A 25,100-nucleotide genomic window follows, 5' to 3' on the forward strand; every position below is an offset into this window, starting at 1 on the left:
TGTCCTTATCCCCAAACTGGGCAAGGACCCCTTGTTCCCTAAATCCTATAGGCCCATTTCCCTCCTCCAGCTTGACGTCAAAATCCTGGCCAAGATCCTAGCCCTGCGCCTCAACAAGGTTATCCTTAGTCTCATACACCCAGACCAGTCTGGGTTTATGCCAGGCAAAAACACGGCCTTCAACCTCAGACGGCTGCACATGAATCTCCAAGCGCGGCACTCGGAAGTCGGCTCCAGGGTGGTTGTTAGTCTGGACGCTGCCAAGGCATTCGACTTCATCGAATGGAGCTATCTGTGGCAATGCCTCTATAGATTTGGGTTTGGCCCCAGGTTTGTCAAGTGGCTCCAACTCCTCTACCAGTCCCCTTCGGCACGCATCCAGGTTAACGGTCGGATTTCGGCCCCCTTCTCCCTCTCCCGTGGCACGCGACAGGGGTGTCCCATCTCTCCCCTGCTCTACGCTCTGGAGCCCCTTGCCATCGCCCTCAGAGCTCACACCAAAGTCAGGGGTCTCCGGGGCGGCCAGCTGACCGAGGTTGATAGCCTTTATGCTGACGACATGATCCTGTACCTCGCGAACGCGGGCCCCTCACTCCAGACAGCTCTCCAGGTCATTACGGACTTTGGGTCGTACTCGGGACTCCGGATAAATTGGTCCAAATCTCAAATTCTCCCCTTAGACATTGGTGCTCCCACTGCCGACCTGGCCTCCCTCCCCCTTATTAGAGCCAGTACTATTAAATACCCTGGTGTCACGGTCTCTAGGTCCCTCTTTGACTACGTCACTCTTAATGTGGAACCCTTATTTGCGCTGTTAAACCTGAAAACACAAGTCTGGTCCCATCTCCCCCTTGGGGTGATGGGCCGCATCAACTTGGTCAAGATGATCCTTTTCCCCAAATTGCTCTACGTTCTCTGGCAAGCCCCCCTGTACCTTCCCCCGCGCATATTCAAGGCCATGGAGACCATCCTCAATACATTCGTGTGGGGCTCCTCTCGTCACAAATTGTCCTGGCGGGTCCTGAAGTGCCCGGCCGACTTGGGCGGCGCTGCACTCCCGGACCTCCTTCTCTACTATATAGCCTCTCAGCTCTCGCACTTCTTCCACTATAACTGGTCTGACAAGGACCGTTATTCTACCCTGGTCTGCTCGCACTCCCCGGGTCCCTTGTTTCACCCCTTCCAACTCTTGTCCCGTGGCCTACGCCCCCCCCCCCGTGATGACGATGTCGGGCACATGCTCTTTCACCATTGTAAGATTTGGCAGCTGGCCGTGCGCATCAGCAAGGCCCCTTCTCCCCACTCTCACACGCCTCTCTGGGATAACCCTCTCCTGCCCGAGCTTGCCTCTGTCCCCAACAACAGCCTGTGGATCAACAGGGGCATTATTTACCTGTCACAGGTCGTGGCTCGTGGCTCGGTCAAACCGTTTCAAACACTTAAAGACAACTTTGCACTACCCAACCACATGTTCTTACGCTTCCTTCAACTCCGGCACGCACTTAACACGCAACTCGGTGGCCCCATACCGGCCCTCGAGGTCCCCCTCCTAGTCGACATCGTATCGGGCTCGGACCATAAAAAACTCATCTCCCAACTCTATATATACCTCCTCCAGCCCGCCGCGACTGCTGTATCCTACCAGTTGAAGACCCGATGGGAACCTGACCTTGGTGCGGTGACTGACGGGGACTGGGGGGAGGCCCTCGCCAACTGTAAGACTGTTTCCCCTAAGCTCTCTGACCGCCTCACTCACCTATTTATTATTCACAGGCCATACCTGACGCCCTACCGCATCTCCAAGTTAAGACGGGGCCACGACCCCAATTGCCCCAGCTGTGGCCACTCTGACACATCCTTCTTCCACCTACTCTGGACCTGCCCACCCATACAGGTGTTCTGGACCCAGGTGGTCCGGTTCCTCCATGACCGCATGGGCTCCCCCGTGTCCCTCTGCCCCCGCCAGTGTGTACTGGGGCTCCTCTCGCTCCCCGAAAGCAAAAAATACCTCAACACATTTTTGCAGGAAACGTTATTCCTTGCTAGAATGCAGGTCGCTAGGAGGTGGATGAGAGGAGCACCACCCACTTTACAGCAATGGATCAGGGCTGTCAACATTACACTTCCCTATAAAAAAGTGATGTACACCCGCAGGGGATGCCCGAAGAAATAGAACAAGATATGGGACAGGTGGCTGGAAGACTCCTCCACTTGCACTGCAGTGGACTAGACATTGCCCCCGCCCGCTGTCTGCTCACTCCCTCCATTTCCCCCCCCCCCCGTCCCCCTTGGTTTCTTTTAACTGCAATTCTCTTTGCCTGGCGACCCGCGGCCTATGCCACGTCCACATCCTCTCCTGTTGCTTGTTCCCACTAACTCCCCACTTCCCCTTTTCTTTTCTTTTTAGTGTATACTTATCATGCAAGTCTTCATGAATGTCAAATGGATACCACTTGTACTTGTAGTGCATGTTGCACTTATGACCCGTTTGTTCATCTATTTTTTCTTTATGCTCAATAAAAGTCGTTTTGATAAAAAAAAAAAGAAATAGGATTACATGATGTCTGGCGTGAGAGGCATGATGATGATAGATGCTACTCATGCCATTCCACCATGCATGATGGTCTTTCCCATATAGATTTAGGTTTGGGAAATGAGGTGTTAATGCAGCGGGTAGAAGACTCGGCTTACGAACCACGCTTAATATCAGACCACTCACCATTTTGGGTATGGCTCAATGTCTCTGTTACATCGGACCGCCCGTTATGGAAAGTGAACCTTGCTCCCTCTATCGGATGGAATAGGAGAGGCAGTACGGGAGTTTTTAGATTTTAATAGGGGATCTGCCAGTGCAGGGATAATGTGGGACACACTTAAGGCATTTCTGAGGGGATGCCTTATTAAAGAGATATCTGGTATTAAAACTCGTTCCAAGGAATGGGAGAACAAGGTACGGGACAAATTGAAGGCTAGAGAACAGGCACTGGTAGCAGATCCCTCTCAAGCTAAACATGACTCTTGGATTAAGGCGCAATCCTTGTATAACTTTGTCCTGCTGTCTGCAGCAGTGAAGAGCAGATACTTCCAACGGCAAAGTTATTTTGAGGAGGGGGAAAATACAGGCCGGCTTCTTGCCCTTATAGCTAGGGAGCAGCGGGAACCCTCTAATATTTCAGCAATAAAGGCTAAAACTGGGGCGATGCACACTCTTGGGGTTGACATTCTAAAGGACTTTCAACAATTTTATAAGGACTTATACTCTTCTAAAGCCAGTTATAGTCCATCGTATATGGTTTTGTTTTTACAAACCTGCCCATTTCCACAGCTATTGGAGGTAGATAGGGTTATGGGTGAGTTCAACATTTCCCTGACAGAGCTGAAGGAAGGGGCCCCACACCATAAATCCCCAGGATCGGATGGTATACCGGTAGAGGTGTACTCCCACTATGGGGAGATCCTCTTGCCACCTTTGTTACAGGCCTTGCAGGAGGTAGTTGAAACGGGTATTTTACCAGATAGTATGCAGGAGGCGATAATTATAGTATTATTAAAGCCAGGAAAAGATAGGCTCCTGTTGGATTCTTATCATCCGATTTCCTTACTGAATGCAGATGTTAAGCTCCTGGCTAAAATTCTGGCCATGAGGTTATCTCGGGTAATTATCAAACTGGTCCATCCGGACCAGTCTGGTTTTATACCCAATCGTTCCACGGTGGATAATATCCGGCGATTATATATGAATCTACAGGTGCCGGTGGATAATCCGGGAGATAGGGCCATTCTGTCACTGGACGCTGCAAAGGCGTTCGATAGTGTGGAGTGGCCCTACCTCCTAGAGATCCTGGCAAGATTTGGACCGGGGAGTAGGTTTATACAATGGGTGAAAGGTGCTTTATTTTAAAACCAGAGGCAGACTCTGCATTAATAATAAACTCTCTCCTGTATTTGATTTATATAGAGGGACCCGGCAGGGGTGCCTGTTGTCCCCATTGCTGTTCGCACTAGCAGTCGAGCCTCTGGCCATCCTGATCCGTATCGCTACAGAGGTGCTGGGTTTTCGTAGGGGCCAGAGGGATGACAAAATATCGCTGTATGCGGATGACGCGCTTATCTATCTAGGTGACTTGGACGCCACGTTGCGGGCAGTAATGAGAATAATAGGGGACTTTTGAAGCTTTTCAGGCTTTGCCATCAACTGGTCTAAATCAACCTTGATGCCCAAGTTAAGGGAACCCCTGCCAGCTGGAGCAGAACAGATCATGATAATTAATAGTTTTAAGTACCTGGGAGTGGTGGTATCCCCAGACCCGGCTGATTATCTCCCCCTGAATCTGGGCCCTTTGTTGGATAGACAGAAGGAGAAATGTAATAGTTGGTGTAAGCTCCCACTGTAAGTGGTAGAACGGCAAACTTAATAAAAATGGTATGGGCACCACAGCTTCTATACGTCTTTCACAACTCACCCATATGGATCACAAACAAATTGACACACTAATGAGGGATCTAATTTGGAAGAAGAAGGTAGCCAAGATAAGTTTAGCTACTCTTCAGTATAGAAAAGACAGAGGGGATAACTGGTTTGTTGCCCTTTACGCCGATATGGCATAACCCAAGATACCCAGAACTACAGGAATTAAGGGGATTCACCTTATGGAAAGAGAAAGGGATTTTTTTTTGCACAGCTGTATGAGGGGGAGGTATTAAAAATATACAAACAGATGTGTCAGGAATTCCAGTTAAACCCAAGGAGGTTTTATCAATACCTCCAAATCCGACACACTTTGCAGGCACAACAAATAACACAATCATTAGCATTGATAGAGGAAGTCCTCGGAACGGACGACCGTAGAGGACTAATATAAGAAATCTATATGAAACTGCTATCTACGGTGCAGGATCATACCTCTCTGAGATGCCATAGTAAATAGGTAGAATATATAGGGGATATAGATCAGAACCAGTGGGACAGAGCCTTAGAATCCATTCCTGTAGTATCGGTTTCTGTGTCGCATAAACTATCACAATTATTTATTTTGCATAGGGCATATAGAACACCACTACAGATGTATAGGTGGGGGGGGAAGACTCCCCCCAATGCCCAAAGTGTAAAGTACATCAGGGGGATTTATACACCTAATATGGAGATGTCCAAAACTACATCGGTATTGGGAGGAAGTCTCCCAGTGTATAATTAGACTGGCTCCGGTACCAGTTCCCCTAGATCCCCTGGTGTACTTACTTGGTGCTATGGATGTCAAGCTGTTTTCAAAACGAATGTATCTCATGATAACCAGATTGTTATATCTGGCGAGAAAACTTATCGCACGACATTGGATGGCACCAGGGGTACCCACAGGGAGGCAATGGATCCAATACGTAAACACCCTGCTTCTAAGAGAAAGATTGTCATATAGTCATAGGGGGGAAACAAGCAAATTTGAACTTATATGGCAACCATGGCTGGAGGATGCCAGTCTCGCGCCACCACAATTGGTAATGGATAGACTCTGAAGATAGCGAGCCCAACGGTGTACAGGGGGGGGAAGGTGGAAAGGAGTAAAAAAAAGCACAATTCAAATGAGAAAAAGCACACGCACTAGACCCTAGAGAAGTCTGGGGGTAGAAGAAAAATTAAACTTAGACATAAAAGGGTACAAATAAGGTGATGGTGGAGGGGTAAGAGGGGGGAGGGGTAAGGAAGGGAAAGGAAAAAGAAAAATAGAAATAATATACACAAGGATACACGGTTGATGATAAAAATAATGTTTTATGGAAATATAACTGAAGGTTTTTAATGTATATTTTTTGTATATGATTGAAAACACAGAGTGTACCATAAGAGCAAATTTCTAAATAAAAAAGAGTTTAAATAAAAAAAAGGATGTCACTGGGGGTGAGATCACTCTCCTCCCTCAGTCCACCAGGGGAAAGGAGCCATGACGTGGGCCGGGTCCTTCAGTCACTGCTCAGAAGCGGTATTTTTGTGTCAGTCAGGGCCCGCGGGTTGACCCTCCCAGGCCGAATAAAGGCTCAACTGGGGGGACTGAAATGTCCCTGGGTGCGTAATTTGAACACGCCGGCACCCTATCCCGCCAATGTATGTAGCCTCCCCCTGACCGCATCTTGGTTGGGGGCACAGTTTTGCAGGTTCACAGCTCGGTGAACCTCCCTGCTCGCCAACCAGTGGGTCTGCGGGGTGGTCTCTTCGGAGTATTAGATAGGGTTCCTTCCTATCCACCGAACAGACTTTTTCCCTCGAGTCTTGTGGCTCGTCTGTCTGCCCTGAGGCAGTTTGGGGCTTGCTAAGCTGTGGGGTAATTTTTACCTGTCCTGCAGGTCTAGAGGTTTGAGGGATTCTATCCGAATCTGTTCTTGGTCCCAAAGATGGACAGGGTGCATCCGATTTTGGGCTTCAAGGGCTTAAAATGCCTTTGTGAACGATGGGTAGTTCCGCACGGAATCCATTTGTTTGGTGGTAGCTGCACTCGATCCGGGGGACTTTCTGGCGTCCTTGGACATCAAGGATGCATACATACATACATGTCCCATTTTGCGCAAGTCGCAGAGATTCTGTGCTTCGTGATTGGGGAGGTCCACTGTCAGTTTGTGGCCCTTCTTTTGATCTAGCGTCAGCACCAAGAGTTTTCACCAGGGTGCTTGCACTTATCCTAGCTTTGCTGGGACAGCGAGGCTTTGCCATCATGGGCTGCTTAGACGCCCTTTATCTGAGAGCAGCTTCTGGCTCAGAATTAGTGGAGGATGGGTCTATAGCCATTGTGAACCCTGCGAAAATTCGGGTGGGTGTTAAACATTTTGAAGTCCTAGTACTTTGGGCGATCAGGCTATGCCTCTCGTCGTGTTCGAGGAGGTTGAAGGGTCACCCGATCTGGATTTAGCCGGACAAGGTCGTGACCACTGGTCTCTGTACTTTGAGGTGTTTTAGCTCCCTTGTAGGAGGTGAGACTCACAGGGCATGGATCTCCTGGCCGCTCGTCTCGATAACAAGGTGTCAGAGTTCGTGGCCAGGTCTAGTGATCCCTGTACGGACACGTCAGACGCATTGGTGGCCCTGTGGTGTCTGTATCGGCTACTTTATGTCTTTCCTAGAGGATGTCTACCCTGCCTGAGCAGGTGTCTACGGGGGAGGTGTCGGTGTCCTCCCTGGAGAACTGAGTCTCGGGATCTCCATAGAGACACGGCGATTACACCTAGAGGACATAGAAGACAAGAGTCGCTGCAACAACTTACGACTCCGTGGCATCCCGGAGGCGGCAGCAGCGGGAGATCTTCCGGACCATACTGGCAGAGCCGGAGGCGGATGTCATACTAGACATGGCGCACAGAGCCCTGGGCCCCAGACCCCGCGAGGCCGCGCAATGTAATATGCCGCCTGCACCGTTATGCCCAGAAGGAGACGATCCTGCGGATGGCTTGGGACCACGGAGATGATTTTGCCGGACCTGTCGAGGGCCACCCTGCGACGCCAAGATCTCCTGCGCCCGCTCCTTGACCTTGCCAAACAGAAGGGCCTGACCTACCGCTGGGGATACCCCTTCTCAGTGACGTTCCGCGGAGAACCCGGAGCCTACATGCTACAGACTGCAGCAGACCTGCCGGGACTCTTCGGCTTCATGGACACGGATCCGATCCAGATACCTGACTGGCTGCAGATCCTTCCGCGCCAAGCCGGCAGACCGGGTGCCTCGGCGTGGCCCTCCACCTCGCCAGCAGAGGTGCAGACTAAGACAGCGATCCGCTTTGAGGGAGGCCCCCACGTGAGTAGGCCCTTGGTAGAACGCTTCTTCCTGCCACCCCCATGCCCGCCCTGTAAAGACTAAGCCATGGCTGATCCCCCTGGAGACTGCGCTGACTGGTCCCCCCCTTCTTTTGGTGCGCCCCGCTTTGGCCTTCGATACCCGCGGGGGCCCGGTCTTTGGGGACCCCTGCGGTGCCCCCCCCGCTGGGGCTGGGGTTGAGATGCTGCCCTGTCCCCCCCATGCGGGAGTCACTGGAGAACGACCGGTCACCGCGACCCCTTGGATGTGCCCCGTGCGGTCTCTCTGACGAGAGCTTGCCCTACTGTATGCTCACCCTGATTCCTGGATGAGATGCCTTGGCCTCCGGGGAGTCACCGAAACATGACGGAATGATTGCCGAGCCCGCCGGAGCTGCCGCTTTGTGTAGCCCAGGGCTGAAATGGGGGCTAGAGCACCTAAGATCTTGCCAGTACACCCCCCTTGTCATACCGGGTGACCCTGACGCTCCCACCGGGAACTGAGAACCTGGTCACGGAACCGCGCTCGGCGGACTACATATCCCAGCAGACCGCGGATGCCCTCAGGAGGGGAAACCGCTGAGGAGCAGGTCGTGGAGGCCGGCGCGGAATGAGGTGATGAACTTCCCGGGTGGGGGGGGGGGGGGGACGGGTATCCCTTTGTATATGTGACCTTTGGGAGAAAGTATCTAGACTCTGGTAGATTTGAGGGGGGCCCCCGGGGGGGTTACATGGGCATTAGCCTGGCACCGGGGAGCCGGATGCAAAGCTGTGACACTGATCAGTATAAGATGCCCAGGGGACAGGACCAATGTACTATCTGGGAAACTGGTGGGGTTCTGCTTGAACTGCGGGCTGTTTTTGACTCTGGGGGTGGGGGAGAGGGGCTGTTGGCCAGGAGTTTTGATGTTGTCCCCCTGGGATGGAAATGGAGTCTGTGACCAAAATGTTTTTTGCACTTTGCTCCATCGCACTCATCGCATATCTTCTGCCACTGTTTATTGTACTGTCTTCTGAAATGCCATCTTAGATTATATCTTTTATAGCTGTATGTTATATCGTTTATTTTTTTTGTGATTCTTTACATGCCGGTTTTATTCCTATTAATATTTTCATATAGACCTGCCGGGGGTGGGAGGGAGGAGCCAGGAGCGCAAGCTCTGGCCCTGTCTATAGACTACCCCAATTAGGCCTGCGCTCGATACCCAAAGTAGCGTCCGGAGCGCGCCCTAGCCAGTTAGGCTATATTAGTACTCCTTTACAGCTACACTCTCTGGTGTTAGCTTCCTAAACTTTCCTTACTTCCCCTTAGGGGCCACACGCTCCTTTCTCTATTGTACACTTGCCTAATCCTTTCCTGCCTATTCTCTCACTATCCCACTCTACCCCTCCCCTCCCTCCCTATACCTCATCCCCTTGCAAACATGGACACACTCAATATCATTTCCCTAAACGCTAAGGGCCTAAACACGCCCGAAAAATGGCGGATGTTGCTACATGAAATGCGTTGTGCCAGAGCAGACACCTTCTTATTGCAGGAAACACACTTCAGAGAGAACAACTTGCCACTACTCAAAAATAGACACTATCCGATGGCCTTCCATTCCAATTATACAGAAGCTAAGTCAAGAGGAGTATCTATACTCATCTCTAACAGGGTACCCTGGAAGCTAATAGATTCTCAGACAGACAGGGAGGGGCGCTTCTCGTTCTTGAAGTGACAGATTGGGGAGACGGTGACCCTTGCGAATCTATACGCCCCCAACAACCACCAGGACGCATTCCTGAGGAAACAGATAGGGCGACTCCTGCATTTCTCTGACGGACACCTCATAGTTGGGGGCGACCTGAATATACCCATAGTGCCGGTGGAGGATACCTCATCGGGAGCGTCCTTGACCACACGCAATACACGCAAACGTATTGGCTGGACGCTCCACTCCGCACAACTGATTGACGCTTTGCATCTTTTCCATCCTGGGGAGCGCAATTACACCTTTTTTTTCCAAACCACACCAGACGTATTCACGTATCGACTACTTTCTAATACCCCACAGTCAGTTTCATGTAGTAGAAGACACCTCGATTGGGTCAATTACATGGTCCGACCATGCCCCGATCGGTATGCGATATGCTTTAGCGCATGCGTGTACAAGACAAAAACCGCCATGGAGACTTAACGAGAGCCTCCTACAGGACTAGGAGGTACTGGCTGATGTGGTCAGGGATATCGGACACTACTTTGACACCAATGCCACCCCAGACAGCGATGCTGGGGTGGTATGGGAGGCCCATAAGGCCGTTATTAGGGGAGTCCTTATTAAGCACGGCTCCAGACTGAAGCAGATACAGACAGCGCAACTGAACATGCTACTCGCCAAGTTGCAAACCCTAGAGACCTCCCATAAGGCGACTCTGACTAGACAACTTGGAACTGAGCTAGACACGGTACGATCGCAGATAACTGATATTCTGCACTTTAAAGCCAAAGCGGCGATGCAAGTCTGCCGGAGGAAAGTGTACGAATCAGGCAGTAAGTGCGGTAAGCTCCTTGCCCAGACCCTGCGAACACAGCGAACTGCATGCTACATACCACACATCGTGAACTCCGCCGGTCAGAAACAATCTTTACCCCAGCAAATGCCACGTCCGACTGAACTCAAACATCACAGGCATTGGAGTTAACGGAAGGCAATATAAAATATGCAAAATAGTTAATATGCAAATACAGTGGTACCTATTATAAATAAAGTGCCAAATGTGATATTAAACAGCGCTCAGAAAAATAAGTGAAAATGTAAATCAACAAATATAATATTGGTACAGTGACATAGTGAAAAATAAATAAATAATCCACCCTCTAAGTGAGTCAATATATAAGTGTCCAAAAATCCGTGCAAAAATTGCATCAAAAAATACCAGGTTGGCAAATAAAGTCCATAAACTGCCTAAGTGGACAAAAAATATATATATATAAATAGTTCATAAATGGAGAACAAAGGAAAAGAAAAAAATCCTTCCCGATCTTCAATAAGTGCTTCCACCACCCATCAGAAATGCAAACTCACCGCAACAAATGGCCTGACACTTTCGTGTTTAGGCACACAGGCTTGTTAACTGACCCCCTCAGTTTAGTTGATAGAACTCCTTCTTTTCATATAGAGTGGAGCATTCAGTTAAACAGATGGAGATCCGAAGCAAAAAGAAAACTCCAAGATAACAGCCATATGCAAATAAGAAAAAGAGAGCACAATAGTGTGATACTGTAACACAACTTTTAATAACACACTACAAATCTCCCAAAGAATGCACTCACAAAGGAAACTCTTGTTACAAGCAGTGTATAAATCCAAAAACTGACACGGTGTAAAACAAAAAATAAAGATATCCTCCAGGTGAACTAGTGGTCACAGCGGACCAACGAATAGCCCAAGTGTTACTCACAGCCCTTGTGCAGGTGTACTGGAGCTGCTGCTTAGGTAATTGAGCTGGTGGCAGATTAGACCATTCCACGTTCAAGCTTAGAAAGTTAAGGTATGCGGTTGTGACTTTAGTAATCACTCCCCGACATGTTTCATCGAAATGATTTCTTCATGGGGTTACTTACCAGCTGTCTAGTGCCGCTTTATATAGTTGCCAGGGTCCTCCCTCCCCCCCTTGTGTTGATGCGTGCCTTCTGATGTTAACAAGCTACAGCTGAGTGGGCTTACGTTCCTCCCAGCCATGCTAACATGCAGGTGATCCGCTCATCCAATCAGAGCAGCATCATCGTCATGACGCTGTAGCTGGCATTCTTCCAACGTGGTGGAGGCCCTCAGTGGCGACGTCGGTGTATTACACCACATCCCACTGCCTAGTATCGAATGTAATGTCTAACCCCGATGGTTAAACTGGGGTATGACACTCAACCTGCCTGCAGTGTATTCCATAATGGAGGGATGAAAACCAAATATTGCTGACTGTCAGCTTTTCGGATGTCCCTATGACCACAAGTTACCTCTAGTAACAGAGTATAGCAGTATAAATTCAGAAACACAGAGTACATTGGCTCTCATTATTTAAGCACAAGAGCCAGCCAATTAATGGTGTGTATAGTTATGAATGACATGTATACATATATAAAATATATATTATATAGCACTCTAAAATCTACAAACACATCTCTAGACAATAAGTGTATATACAAAATATAAATGATATTCTAAAAATTGTATATAAAAGAGTTGCAGATATTGTTATCCATATTGAAAATGCATAAAAATATTAGTTTAAAAGATATTAATAGGAATAAAAAATATATATAAAATAATACATATATTTTTAAAAAATGTTAAAATTATTTAAAAACATTATATTAAAATGAATACTGGAAAAAGATATTAAACTGGGCCATGAGCTGTAAATGACATGTGTATAAATATACGTTAGTAAAACAAATAAATGCTCTGGTTTAGACATAAGTGGGTGTACTACATCATCCCCATATGCATGCACTCATCAAAACTCTGATCATGACGGGTAGCCCAGTTGTTTGGCCCCCTTATATAAACATAGCTCATGATCATCCTATATATGTAAAAAACACATGTCTCAAATCTATTGCTCATAATTTAGGCATTGCTAATGAAGCAATTCACATCCAGTTCTATGTTTAGTCCCCTCGGAAAATGGCTTTTTAACAGGAAGATCCATTGAGTTTCGCGCTGCGACAGGTCTCTCACCCTATTTGAGCCTCTCTACAAAGGGTACACACAGTCAATACCGCAGAACTGAGCTAACGAGGGATCTTGGTTATGTTTTTCTTTAAAGTGGACTGACACACTATATGATACTCGAAGCCTTTCTTAATATTCGCAAGGTGTTCAGCCACTCGAATCCGCAATAACCGCTTGGTTCTCCCTACATAAAGTAGCCCACAGGGGCACCAGATCAGGTATACTACGTAAGAAGAGTTGCACGTAATAAATTCTTTAATAGAAAAACTCTTCCCATCACTACTCATGACCTGTTGTTTACCCCTGTTACTTGTTTGTACAGTTCTACAGCAGATGCATTTCCTACAGGAGAAAAATCCTTTAAGATCTATTCTGAGGGCCTGTTGGTCTGGGGGATCTAAAATCTTACGGACCACCTTATCACCGAAATTAGGAGCCCTCCTGTAGATGAATCGTGGTTGACTCGGAAGAATTTCGGCAAGGTGTCTGTCCTTACCCAAGATGTGCCAATGATTTTTAAAAATGGCCTCTACCTCCCTATATTGGGCATGAAACCCAGACAGGAATCCGCATTGGTGTTGATTAATGTTTGGCTCTTCTGCCTTCTTCTCCAAGCATTTATCTCTAGGGATAACAGCAATGTCTTCAATCATAGTATTCAAAGCTGGCTCATCATATCCCTTTTGAACAAATTTATTCTTGAGTATTTGTGCTTGTGAGAGATAGTCAGTAACATCTGAGCAGTTGCGTCGAACTCTTAAAAATTGCCCCTTAGGGATATTTTTAATCCACGCTGGATGGTGTCCACTATTAATGGACAGGTAACTGTTCCGATCAGTGGTTTTAAAATACACTTTAGTCTTTAATTTATTTCCTTCTCTTTGAATAGTCACATCCAAGAAATTGACAGTATTTCCACTGATCGTGTATTCCAGTTTAATATTATTGGAATTATTATTGAGTTCTCCCAGGAACTGGAGTGCTTCTTGTTGTGATCCTTCCCATATAAATAAAATATAGTCTATAAACCTCCGATAAAATAATAATTGGGGTCTCCGGTTATGAAAAACATGCCTGTCCTCCCACTCAGCCATAAACAGGTTGGCGAGGCTGGGGGCAAACTTAGCCCCCATAGCCACGCCAACCTGCTGGGAAAAGAAAGAGCCATCGAACCAGAAGTAGTTATGGGACATGCAGAATTCTAATACATGTCCCATAAATCTCTTCTGAATGTGCGATAAATCATCCCTCCTGCTAAGAGCCCAGTTCAATGCCAGTGCGGCATCATCATGCTGAATGATATTATAAAGTGACGCCACGTCGGCTGTCACCAAAAAGATGTCTATATCAGGCTTGATGCTCACTTTGTCCAGGGACTGTAGCAGGTCAGTGGTATCTTTCAGATATGCCTTGGTGGTCCGCACACTCAATTAAAAGAAACCTATCGAGATATTCTCCCAGTCTGGCTGTAACTGATCCAATCCCGTTGACTATTGGACGAGCAGGTGGAATGGTTTCATTCTTATGGATCTTCGGCAAAGTATAGATCACCGGTATCCTGCACGCTGAAGGAGCTAAGTATTTTTTCTCTTTAAGACTTAAAGCTCCAATGTGATATCCCCAATCTACCAACGCATCAAGTTGTACCTTAAAAGGTTCAGTAGGATCTGATGGTAATTTTTTATATGTGGAGGTATCACTCAACATATGGGATAATTGGGTACAGTAGAACTCCTTGTCCAGGACTACCACCCCTCCCCCTTTGTCCGCTGGTCGGATCACAATATCCTTCTTATCCTCCAAAGATTCAATACCCTCTTTGATGTAACGGGGGTTAACCCCTTTTTTCAGAGGTAATTCCTCAATATCTTTGAGTACCAACTGTTTGAAGACCTCAATGAAATGATTATTGGAAATCTGGGGATTGAATAATGATTTATTCTTAAGTCCACTATCTACTTTCGTTGTCACAATGGTACTATTCATAGAAGACGTTACAGGGTGGCTCAAGAAATATTTCTTTAAATTAAGAGTCCTGATGAATTTCTGTGTGTCCATGTACACATCGAATTTGTTCATCGTTTTTCTAGGGGCACATTTTAAACCCGTATTGAGGACATTGAGCTCTTTCGGGCTCAACGCTACCTTACTCAGGTTAAATATTCCTATGCTTCCACTTCCCTCATTCGTTTTCTGGGATTGTTTCCTTCACCCTGCCCTGCATCCCGTCTTCTCTTTGATAGATTTCTGGTCTATGGGATGCAGGGCAGGGCGAAGGAAACAATCCCAGAAAACGAATGAGGGAAGTGGAAGCATAGGAATATTTAACCTGAGTAAGGTAGCGTTGAGCCCGAAAGAGCTCAATGTCCTCAATACGGGTTTAAAATGTGCCCCTAGAAAAACGATGAACAAATTCGATGTGTACATGGACACACAGAAATTCATCAGGACTCTTAATTTAAAGAAATATTTCTTGAGCCACCCTGTAACGTCTTCTATGAATAGTACCATTGTGACAACGAAAGTAGATAGTGGACTTAAGAATAAATCATTATTCAATCCCCAGATTTCCAATAATCATTTCATTGAGGTCTTCAAACAGTTGGTACTCAAAGATATTAAGGAATTACCTCTGAAAAAAGGGGTTAACCCCCGTTACATCAAAGAGGGTATTGAATCTTTGGAGGATAAGAAGGATATTGTGATCCGACCAGCGGACAAAGGGGGAGGGGTGGTAGTCCTGGACAAGGAGTTCTACTGTACCCAATTATCCCATATGTTGAGTGATACCTCCACATATAAAAAATTACCATCAGATCCTACTGAACCTTTTAAGGTACAACTTGATGCGTTGGTAGATTGGGGATATCACATTGGAGCTTTAAGTCTTAAAGAGAAAAAATACTTAGCTCATTCAGCGTGCAGGATACCGGTGATCTATACTTTGCCGAAGATCCATAAGAATGAAACCATTCTTCTGCTCGTCCAATAGTCAACGGGATTGGATCAGTTACAGCCAGACTGGGAGAATATCTCAATAGGTTTCTTCAATTGAGTGTGCGGACCACCAAGGCATATCTGAAAGATACCACTGACCTGCTACAGTCCCTGGACAAAGTGAGCATCAAGCCTGATATAGACATCTTTTTGGTGACAGCCGACGTGGCGTCACTTTATACTATCATTCAGCATGATGATGCCGCACTGGCATTGAACTGGGCTCTTAGCAGGAGGGATGATTTATCGCACATTCAGAAGAGATTTATTAGAATTCTGCATGTCCCATAACTACTTCTGGTTCGATGGCTCTTTCTTTTCCCAGCAGGTTGGCGTGGCTATGGGGGCTAAGTTTGCCCCCAGCCTCGCCAACCTGTTTATGGCTGAGTGGGAGGACAGGCATGTTTTTCATAACCGGAGACCCCAATTATTATTTTATCGGAGGTTTATAGACTATATTTTATTTATATGGGAAGGATCACAACAAGAAGCACTCCAGTTCCTGGGAGAACTCAATAATAATTCCAATAATATTAAACTGGAATACACGATCAGTGGAAATACTGTCAATTTCTTGGATGTGACTATTCAAAGAGAAGGAAATAAATTAAAGACTAAAGTGTATTTTAAAACCACTGATCGGAACAGTTACCTGTCCATTAATAGTGGACACCATCCAGCGTGGATTAAAAATATCCCTAAGGGGCAATTTTTAAGAGTTCGACGCAACTGCTCAGATGTTACTGACTATCTCTCACAAGCACAAATACTCAAGAATAAATTTGTTCAAAAGGGATATGATGAGCCAGCTTTGAATACTATGATTGAAGACATTGCTGTTATCCCTAGAGATAAATGCTTGGAGAAGAAGGCAGAAGAGCCAAACAATAATCAACACCAATGCGGATTCCTGTCTGGGTTTCATGCCCAATATAGGGAGGTAGAGGCCATTTTTAAAAATCATTGGCACATCTTGGGTAAGGACAGACACCTTGCCGAAATTCTTCCGAGTCAACCACGATTCATCTACAGGAGGGCTCCTAATTTCGGTGATAAGGTGGTCCGTAAGATTTTAGATCCCCCAGACCAACAGGCCCTCAGAATAGATCTTAAAGGATTTTTCTCCTGTAGGAAATGCATCTGCTGTAGAACTGTACAAACAAGTAACAGGGGTAAACAACAGGTCATGAGTAGTGATGGGAAGAGTTTTTCTATTAAAGAATGTATTACGTGCAACTCTTCTTACGTAGTATACCTGATCTGGTGCCCCTGTGGGCTACTTTATGTAGGGAGAACCAAGCGGTTATTGCGGATTCGAGTGGCTGAACACCTTGCGAATATTAAGAAAGGCTTCGAGTATCATAGTGTGTCAGTCCACTTTAAAGAAAAACATAACCAAGATCCCTCGTTAGCTCAGTTCTGCGGTATTGACTGTGTGTACCCTTTGTAGAGAGGCTCAAATAGGGTGAGAGACCTGTCGCAGCGCGAAACTCAATGGATCTTCCTGTTAAAAAGCCATTTTCCGAGGGGACTAAACATAGAACTGGATGTGAATTGCTTCATTAGCAATGCCTAAATTATGAGCAATAGATTTGAGACATGTGTTTTTTACATATATAGGATGATCATGAGCTATGTTTATATAAGGGGGCCAAACAACTGGGCTACCCGTCATGATCAGAGTTTTGATGAGTGCATGCATATGGGGATGATGTAGTACACCCACTTACGTCTAAACCAGAGCATTTATTTGTTTTACTAACGTATATTTATACACATGTCATTTACAGCTCATGGCCCAGTTTAATATCTTTTTCCAGTATTCATTTTAATATAATGTTTTTAAATAATTTTAACATTTTTTAAAAATATATGTATTATTTTATATATATTTTTTATTCCTATTAATATCTTTTAAACTAATATTTTTATGCATTTTCAATATGGATAACAATATCTGCAACTCTTTTATATACAATTTTTAGAATATCATTTATATTTTGTATATACACTTATTGTCTAGAGATGTGTTTGTAGATTTTAGAGTGCTATATAATATATATTTTATATATGTATACATGTCATTCATAACTATACACACCATTAATTGGCTGGCTCTTGTGCTTAAATAATGAGAGCCAATGTACTCTGTGTTTCTGAATTTATACTGCTATACTCTGTATGCATAGACCTAGAGGTAACTTGTGGTCATAGGGACATCCGAAAAGCTGACAGTCAGCAATATTTGGTTTTCATCCCTCCATTATGGAATACACTGCAGGCAGGTTGAGTGTCATACCCCAGTTTAACCATCGGGGTTAGACATTACATTCGATACTAGGCAGTGGGATGTGGTGTAATACACCGACGTCGCCACTGAGGGCCTCCACCACGTTGGAAGAATGCCAGCTACAGCGTCATGACGATGATGCTACTCTGATTGGATGAGCGGATCACCTGCATGTTAGCATGGCTGGGAGGAACGTAAGCCCAGCTGTCTAGTGCCGCTTTATATAGTTGCCAGGGTCCTCCCTCCCCCCCATGAGTTTGGACTTTGGTGCTCTCGGTTGTTCAGGAACCTTCCTTTTTGGAAACTTCAGAGATTCTTCTCTTGACACTATCTCGGAAGGTGGCATTTTTAGTGGCCATTACTTCTGTCAGAAGGGTTTCTGAGTTGGCGGTCTTGCCTTGCAAGTCGCCATGCTTGATCCTCCATTAGGATTACGTTGTGGTGCTTCCTAAGGTGGTTTTGGCCTTTCGCCTGAATGAGGACTTTGTTCTTCCATCCTTTTGTCCTCGGCCGGCGCATCCTAAGGAGGTTGCGATGTGGTACGCGCTTTGTGGGTGTATCTGCCTGCTACAGCTCAGTTTTGGAGATCTGACACTCCTTTTGTGTCGGTGTCTGGTCCATTTCTCGGTGGATCAGGCAGGCCGTCATACAGACCTATGCTCTTAGGGGGCGGGCGCCCCTTTTCCGGTCACAGCACTTTCGACCAGGGCAATTGGTGCTTACTGGGTTTTCCGACATTATGCGCCTGGTCGTCCGTTTACACTTTTTGCAGATTTTACATGGTTGCTGTGAGTGCATCTTCTGATGCTTCTTTCGGCCGCTAGGTTTTGCAGGCGGCTGTTTACTGTTGCACCTCCTCTGTTGAGGAGCTCTGCTTGTTTTGGGGTGAAGTTAAAATTGGTTTTACTGATACTGTTCCCACCCCTCGTTTTTGACACTGCTTGGGGACGTCCCACTTGTCTAGATTTAAGGATAAGAGAAAATAGGATTTTTTGTACTCACCGTAAAATCCTTTTCTCTGACGTCCATGGACGGACACAGCACCCACTGCTCCTTTTTAGGTTTGTACTGTTTGTTACGAACGGATGCTGCATACTGCAGGGAGGAGGGTTATGTCTGCAGGGACCGCCCCCTGGGCGAGGCTGTTCAACTCTGTTAAAGTAACATGTATTAAATTATCTAACATGTATCTGCCTAGTCCTCTCCTGTAAACAGGGAACATAACCCAATTGTAAAGATTTAGGGAGCTGTGTCCGTCCATGGATGTCAGAGAAATGGATTTTACGGTGAGTACAAAAAATACTATTTTTTATTAATTTGGCAATTGTTGCACTTGGGCTCATAAACTGACATTAATATTCTAATTCAGTTGACAAACATTGAAAGTCTACCTGCCTTCACAATTACATTATTGCAGATTTTTGCCTGTAATATAATGGCATATGCTTTTTATCTCTGGGAATGTTGACTTGCAGCAAACGTTATTGATACAAACTGTAGGTAAAACCTAGGAGATTGATATAAGTAACCAGTTCCACATCTTATTACTGTTGATATTGTCTTTTTACCTTACCTTGGGAGGTCTGCCTCGTTTGCTGCCATTTTACTTTCTGTGATAAATGTTTATATAGTGTATACCCTGTTGATGTATCGTTTTAAAGCTCTTTCATTGTTTGCTATGTGAGATTTCACTTGTATAATTATTTCAAACACTAAAAATAAACCAGTCTTTGTATTTTTCCTTTTTACAGTCAATGTGGGTGGTTACATCCAGGCTGTTTTAGATCGCAATCTTGCTGAGAACATTTCACGAGTCCTTTATCCCAATGACAATGTAAGTAGCTATTCTTTACACAATAGTCAACATAAAATGCTTTGAAAGAGGCTCATTGTAAAATAATTGTAATATTGCTGCAGTTTAGTTCAGTTGTTCTAAGCCTTTTTCTCTTTAGTCTGGTACAGCAAAGGAGGGAGTATATGTTTTATTTTATTTTTTAAATGTACCTGTCAGAATACATGTTAGGAAAAAAAATGAACAAGAATTACCTCCATTGCATCACACACAGAATCTAGTTCAACCAATCAGCTTCTAGGTTTTATTGTCAAAAGCTTAACTGAATGGGGCGTGGTCTGGACCGGTATGGTGTGAGTAGTGCTGCACGGGAGCTCCGCTTGCTATCTATCCGTTCTTGACTATCCTGGGGTTGCTATCGCCTGTTATTTGCTGTGCTTCGGGTCACTTACTTCCCTACACCATCGGGGATGTCGGCTCCGAAAGCAAAGTCGGACGCTGTTGCTAAACTAGCTAAATTCCGTCTCACGGAAAAGGAGGCCGAGGGGGAAGATGACGCCGGCTCCTCTTCCTCTGCTGACCCGAATGCTAGAGTGCTGGAGGCCATACCTTGATGGGCAAGATCGAGGAGGTGAAAATTGATGTCTCCCTCCACTGCCAGGACCTGCAGAAACTTAGAGATCGTGTCACGGAGAATGAAACTTGCATTGGCCACGTGGAGGATGAGGTGCAGCCATTGCAGGTCACCATGGAGCGCTTACAGCATCAACTTACCATGGTTATGGGCAAACAGGACGATATGGAAAATCGTCTTAGAAGATGTAACGTGCGTTTCGTTGGCCTGCCTGAGGGTGAAGAGGGCTCCGACCCCCCCGTCGTTCCTGGAAAATCAGCTTGTTACCACATTCGGCCGTGCAGAGTTTTCTACCTTCTTTGTGGTTGAAAGGGCCCATAGATTAGCGGCTAAACCCCCTCCTCAGGGCGCACCGCCTCGGACATTTATTGCTAAAATGCTGAATTTCCAGGACCGGGGCACTGTCATGCGCCTTACCAGGCTAAAGGGTAATATTCCCTTCAAGAATGGCGAGATCAAGGTCTTCCCGGACTTCTCGGCGGAAGTCCAGAAAAAGAGAGCCCTTTTCACCGAAGCCAAACGCCAACTGCCGATCCGACATTACTCCTATGCCATGCTGTTCCAGGTTGGTGATGACAGGGCGCACTTTTTTGACACACCCAAGGCTGTGTTCGCGTGGATGGAGAACAGGGCGGCCCCTGCTCGTGAACCTGCCTGAGACTTGGAATGGTGCCCGCCGGGTTTTACCTGGCGTGCATCGTGGGAGCTGACCTTTCCCAGGAGATTTAGACCACTACTTCTTCTGCAGGTACTGTGCCTTCTCCCCTCTCCCTGGGATCCCCTATGCTGTTCCCCGTGCAGGGGGTGGACTACCCATTTTGCAGAGATTGTAGTTCCTCCCTTCTTTCCCCGATCCTGGAGGAAAAGACTTGCATGTACTGCCTCCCCTTCATGCCTGATCGCTCCCTTCCTTCTCCCCCCCTTGGTCTCCCGCTGGTGTACTTATATGGTAGCCCTACACTACTGACTTTCATGGCAAGCTACCACCCGTCATGACACCCGGGTCCCGGACTCACATATTTTATATCCTGCAGTGTTCCCCCCGAATGTCATCCTGGAGATTTAGGTCTGGTGGTCTCACTCCTCGTGCTGCTGCCTGATCTGCAGCGGATAATCGTTCCCCTAGTTGCGAGTGCCCTTGCGGGTCTCTTTTTTGTTCAATTCAAACTGTAACGTTTGCTTTAATGCACTAAAGCGGTTTCCCTGGTCTGTCCGGTCCTGGTCTGATGTAGACGGTTGTTGTTCATCGTGTCACCCGCCCGGGCACCCCAGCGTTCTGGTTCTGTTTAAGTTTGTTTTTTTATTGGTGTGTATTTTGACTGTTTATTTTATGCTGAAGAATGTAATTAGCTGGTGTTCAATGGGAAATTTGAATATCCTCTGGTTTTCCTGGCCTGTCCGGGTGGAGCGGTTGTCCCTGGTACTCTGCCTGCCCGTACAAATCACTGTATATGCCCTTACTCTTTTGCTGTGTCTGCTTTTAAAGCTAGATGTTGTTTACTTATGTGGGGTGGGGAGTGCCTTTTGCGGGTGGCTACTTGGAACCTCAATCCTACTAGGTCATGTTATGGCAATATGTGTTGCACTGTCAGTGGGCTCCGTGTGGTTCGGTCTGCAACCTCCTGCCCTGGTTGCTCTTGGTCCCGTGTGCGGTGTCTCAGGCCCTCCCACTTGCGGGGGGTTGGGATGGCTGCACGTGGGGTCAGGGTGCTGGGGGCGTTGACTACTGTATGATCTTACTATGCCCACCTTGAGGTGTATAAACTGCAATGTGTGTGGTCTCAGAGCCCGGCCAAAGAGGAATGCAGTGTTATCATACCTCCAAGGCACAACCCGCTGAGCTTATGGTGCTGGTGTAGACCCATCTCACGGGCCAGCTTCAACTGTCACTTAAAAAGCCTTGGGTGGGCTGGCTATATCAGGCTCCTCATACAGCTAATTCCAAGGGAGTTGCAATACTGGTGGCTAAAACCTCACAATTTACATTGCTGTCGCTCCAATCTGACCCCCAGGGCAGGTTTCTATTTTTGCATGCCAGATTACATGGTCTGGAGCTCCTTATTTTAGCAATTTACGTACCCCCACCCTTCCACTTTACGGTTTTGACAGAGGTGTTATCCTTTATGGCCCAATTCCCTACGGTGCCCGCTCTCTGGCCAGGAGAGTTTAATAATGTATCGAATAGGGACTTGGACAGGCTGTCATTGTCTCCTGTGGATGGTCAGGCCCACCCTGTCACCAGATTTGGCAAGCTACTTGCGGACCTGAATCTGGTGGACACTTGGAGACATCGCCACCCTCAGGATAGGACATTTTCTTGTTTCTCAGCCACCCACAATGCCATGTCACGTATAGACCTTATCCTGGTGTCCCGATCTCTGCTGCCGCTACTAGGGGACGTAGGATTTAATCCTTGTGTCCTTTCTGACCATGCCTCCTATTGGGCTGAGCTTCGGCTCGACTCTCTCCCCACAACTTATACTTGGAAACATAATCCCTTCTGGCTTTCAGTCGTCCCCGATTTGGAGGAGTCTGGCGAAGAATGGGATTTATTTTTCCAAACCAATAAGGATACAGCGCCCCTTGATGTGGTCTGGGACTCCTTTAAATCTCACACCCCGTCTCAACGGCCCCTCCCCGTCCACAGCCGAATGGCTAAAATTGCAGGCCCGGGTGGTAAATGATCTCCATTTTGAACAGGTAGAGAGGAAAATATTTTATAGTAAGCAGAGAGCGTATGAGTGTGGACAACGGGTGGGACGTCTCCTGGCCTACCTTGCTCATTTGGATCACAAGCCTCCTACGGTGGTTTCCCTTCGAACTGCCGATAATGAGCTGGTCACTGACCCCCTTATGGTGGCTGGGGAGCTCCGCTCCTTCTTTGCGTCCTTGTACTTTTCTGCAGCCGTTCACCCACGGGAGGATTTAGCGTCACTTTTTGCCGGCATTGATCTGTCTTCGCTTACTCAGGTCGAGTTGCTGGAGGCTCCTATCTTTAAAGACAATATAGCTGCGGCAATGTCCCATTTTAACCCGTCTAGGGCACCTGGTTCTGATGGTCTTCCCCTTGAATTCTATACAGCATATGCAGATGTCCTGATCCCCCAAGCTTCATGAATTGTTCTCTTATATATTTGAGTCTGGTTCTCTACTCCCCTCCATGTCTAAAGCCTATATTGTGCTCATACCCAAACCTGGTAAGAATTTGGAGCTCCCTGAGTCGTACCGTCCTATATTCCTTCTCCAACTGGATGTGAAGATTTTGGCCAAGATCCTGGCGCTGCGCTTAAATGCAGTAATCCTTTCTCTGATTCACCCGGATCAGACTGGATTTATGCCTGCTAAAAATACAGCGTATAATGTAAGTAGACTTAACATGAATCTACAGGCTGTACATGACCAGGTGGGCTCCAGGGTTGTGGTGTCTCTTGACGCCGCAAAGGCGTTCGACTCTGTCGAATGGGAGAACCTTGGGTGTGTCTGGCTCGGTTCGGATTTGGACCCAAATTTATTAAATGGATTTAACTTGTTTATAGTGGGCCCAGCGCCAGGGTCTTGGTCAACGGGAGGGTGTCTGCCCCTTTTCCTTTATCCAGGGGCACGCGTCAGGGCTGCCCTCTATCCCCGTTATTGTATGCACTGGTTGTGGAGCCTCTTGCATTCGGGTATTCAGGGCCTGCAGTGTGGGGGTGTGGTGGAATTGATTAGTCTATATGCAGACGACATGCTGCTGTACCTGGCAGATGCGGGACCGTCCCTACGGGTGGCCCTGGAGGTTATACAAACTTTTGGTGGTTATTCCAGGTTGAAGATCAATTGGGACAAGTCCCAAATTGTTACCATTGACATAACAATGCAATCCTCCTCTCCCCTTCTCAGGGTGAGCTCCATGAAATATTTAGGTATACCCGGGAGATTTTATTAAACTTAATATATAGCCTCTAATTGCAACCCTGAAATCCAAAACACAGACGTGGGCTAAGCTACCTTTTGGGGTCATGGGTCGAGTGAACTTAATTAAGATGGTCCTACTGCTCCAGTTCTTATATGTTTTATGGCATGCACCGGTCTACTTGCCCCTTAGAATTTTTAAGGCTATTAAAGCTATTCTCAACTCCTTTGTGTGGGGTAGCTCCCGACATAAATTGTCGTGGCAGGTACTGAAGAACCCCACTGAGTTGGGGGGTGCGGCGCTGCCCGACTTTAACTTATACTATTTGGCTGCACAGCTATCCCATTTCTATCATATAGATAAGCATGCCAGAGATCTTTTTTTAGCACTGGTATGCTCCCCTCAGACGCGTGGGTACACGCACCCCTTTCAGGTCATTTTTAGAGACCCTTCTGATCCCTGGGTGTTGGGAGACCGTGGGAAATTATTGTATACTCTCTGTAAGGTCTGGGGGGTAGTGAGACGTAGACTTAAATTGCCCCCTACTCACTCTCATACACCTTTATGGGATAACCCCTGCTTACCTGAATTGATAACTATACCAGATCATGTTTTATGGCTCAGCCATGGGGTGATGTTTTTGTCAGATGTTTATGACGGGTCTACCCTGAAGTCGTTCCAGCAACTTAGGGAGGAGTTTGATCTTCCGCACTCTATGCATTTTCATTTCCTCCAGCTCCGTCACGCTCTCCAGTCCCAATTTCGTGAAGTTCCTCCTAATCTAGACCAAATGGATATTCTTGTCAGAATAATGGGACAAGATCTACTTAAACTTATTTCGGCATTCTATAGTTCCTTGCTTCGTCCCACTGCAGCGGCCCTTGCCTATGCTTTGAAGGATCGTTGGGCTGGCCAGGGGGGGGGGGGCTGGAGGATGACGAATGGGAGGATGCGTTGGATACTTGTAAAAAAGTCTCTAACAGGCTCTCTGACCGCCTTGTACAGA

The 25,100-nt window shown here is 46.7% G+C and overlaps 1 pseudogene; it reads left to right on the plus strand.

Annotated features, from left to right (window-relative positions):
- LOC120917474 overlaps window positions 1-25,100 on the plus strand; it is a 1,233,721-nt pseudogene that overhangs the window by 578,645 nt on the left and 629,976 nt on the right.

This window comes from Rana temporaria, chromosome 11, assembly GCF_905171775.1.
Source record: "Rana temporaria chromosome 11, aRanTem1.1, whole genome shotgun sequence".
In the NCBI taxonomy this organism is placed as follows: Eukaryota; Metazoa; Chordata; class Amphibia; order Anura; family Ranidae; genus Rana; species Rana temporaria.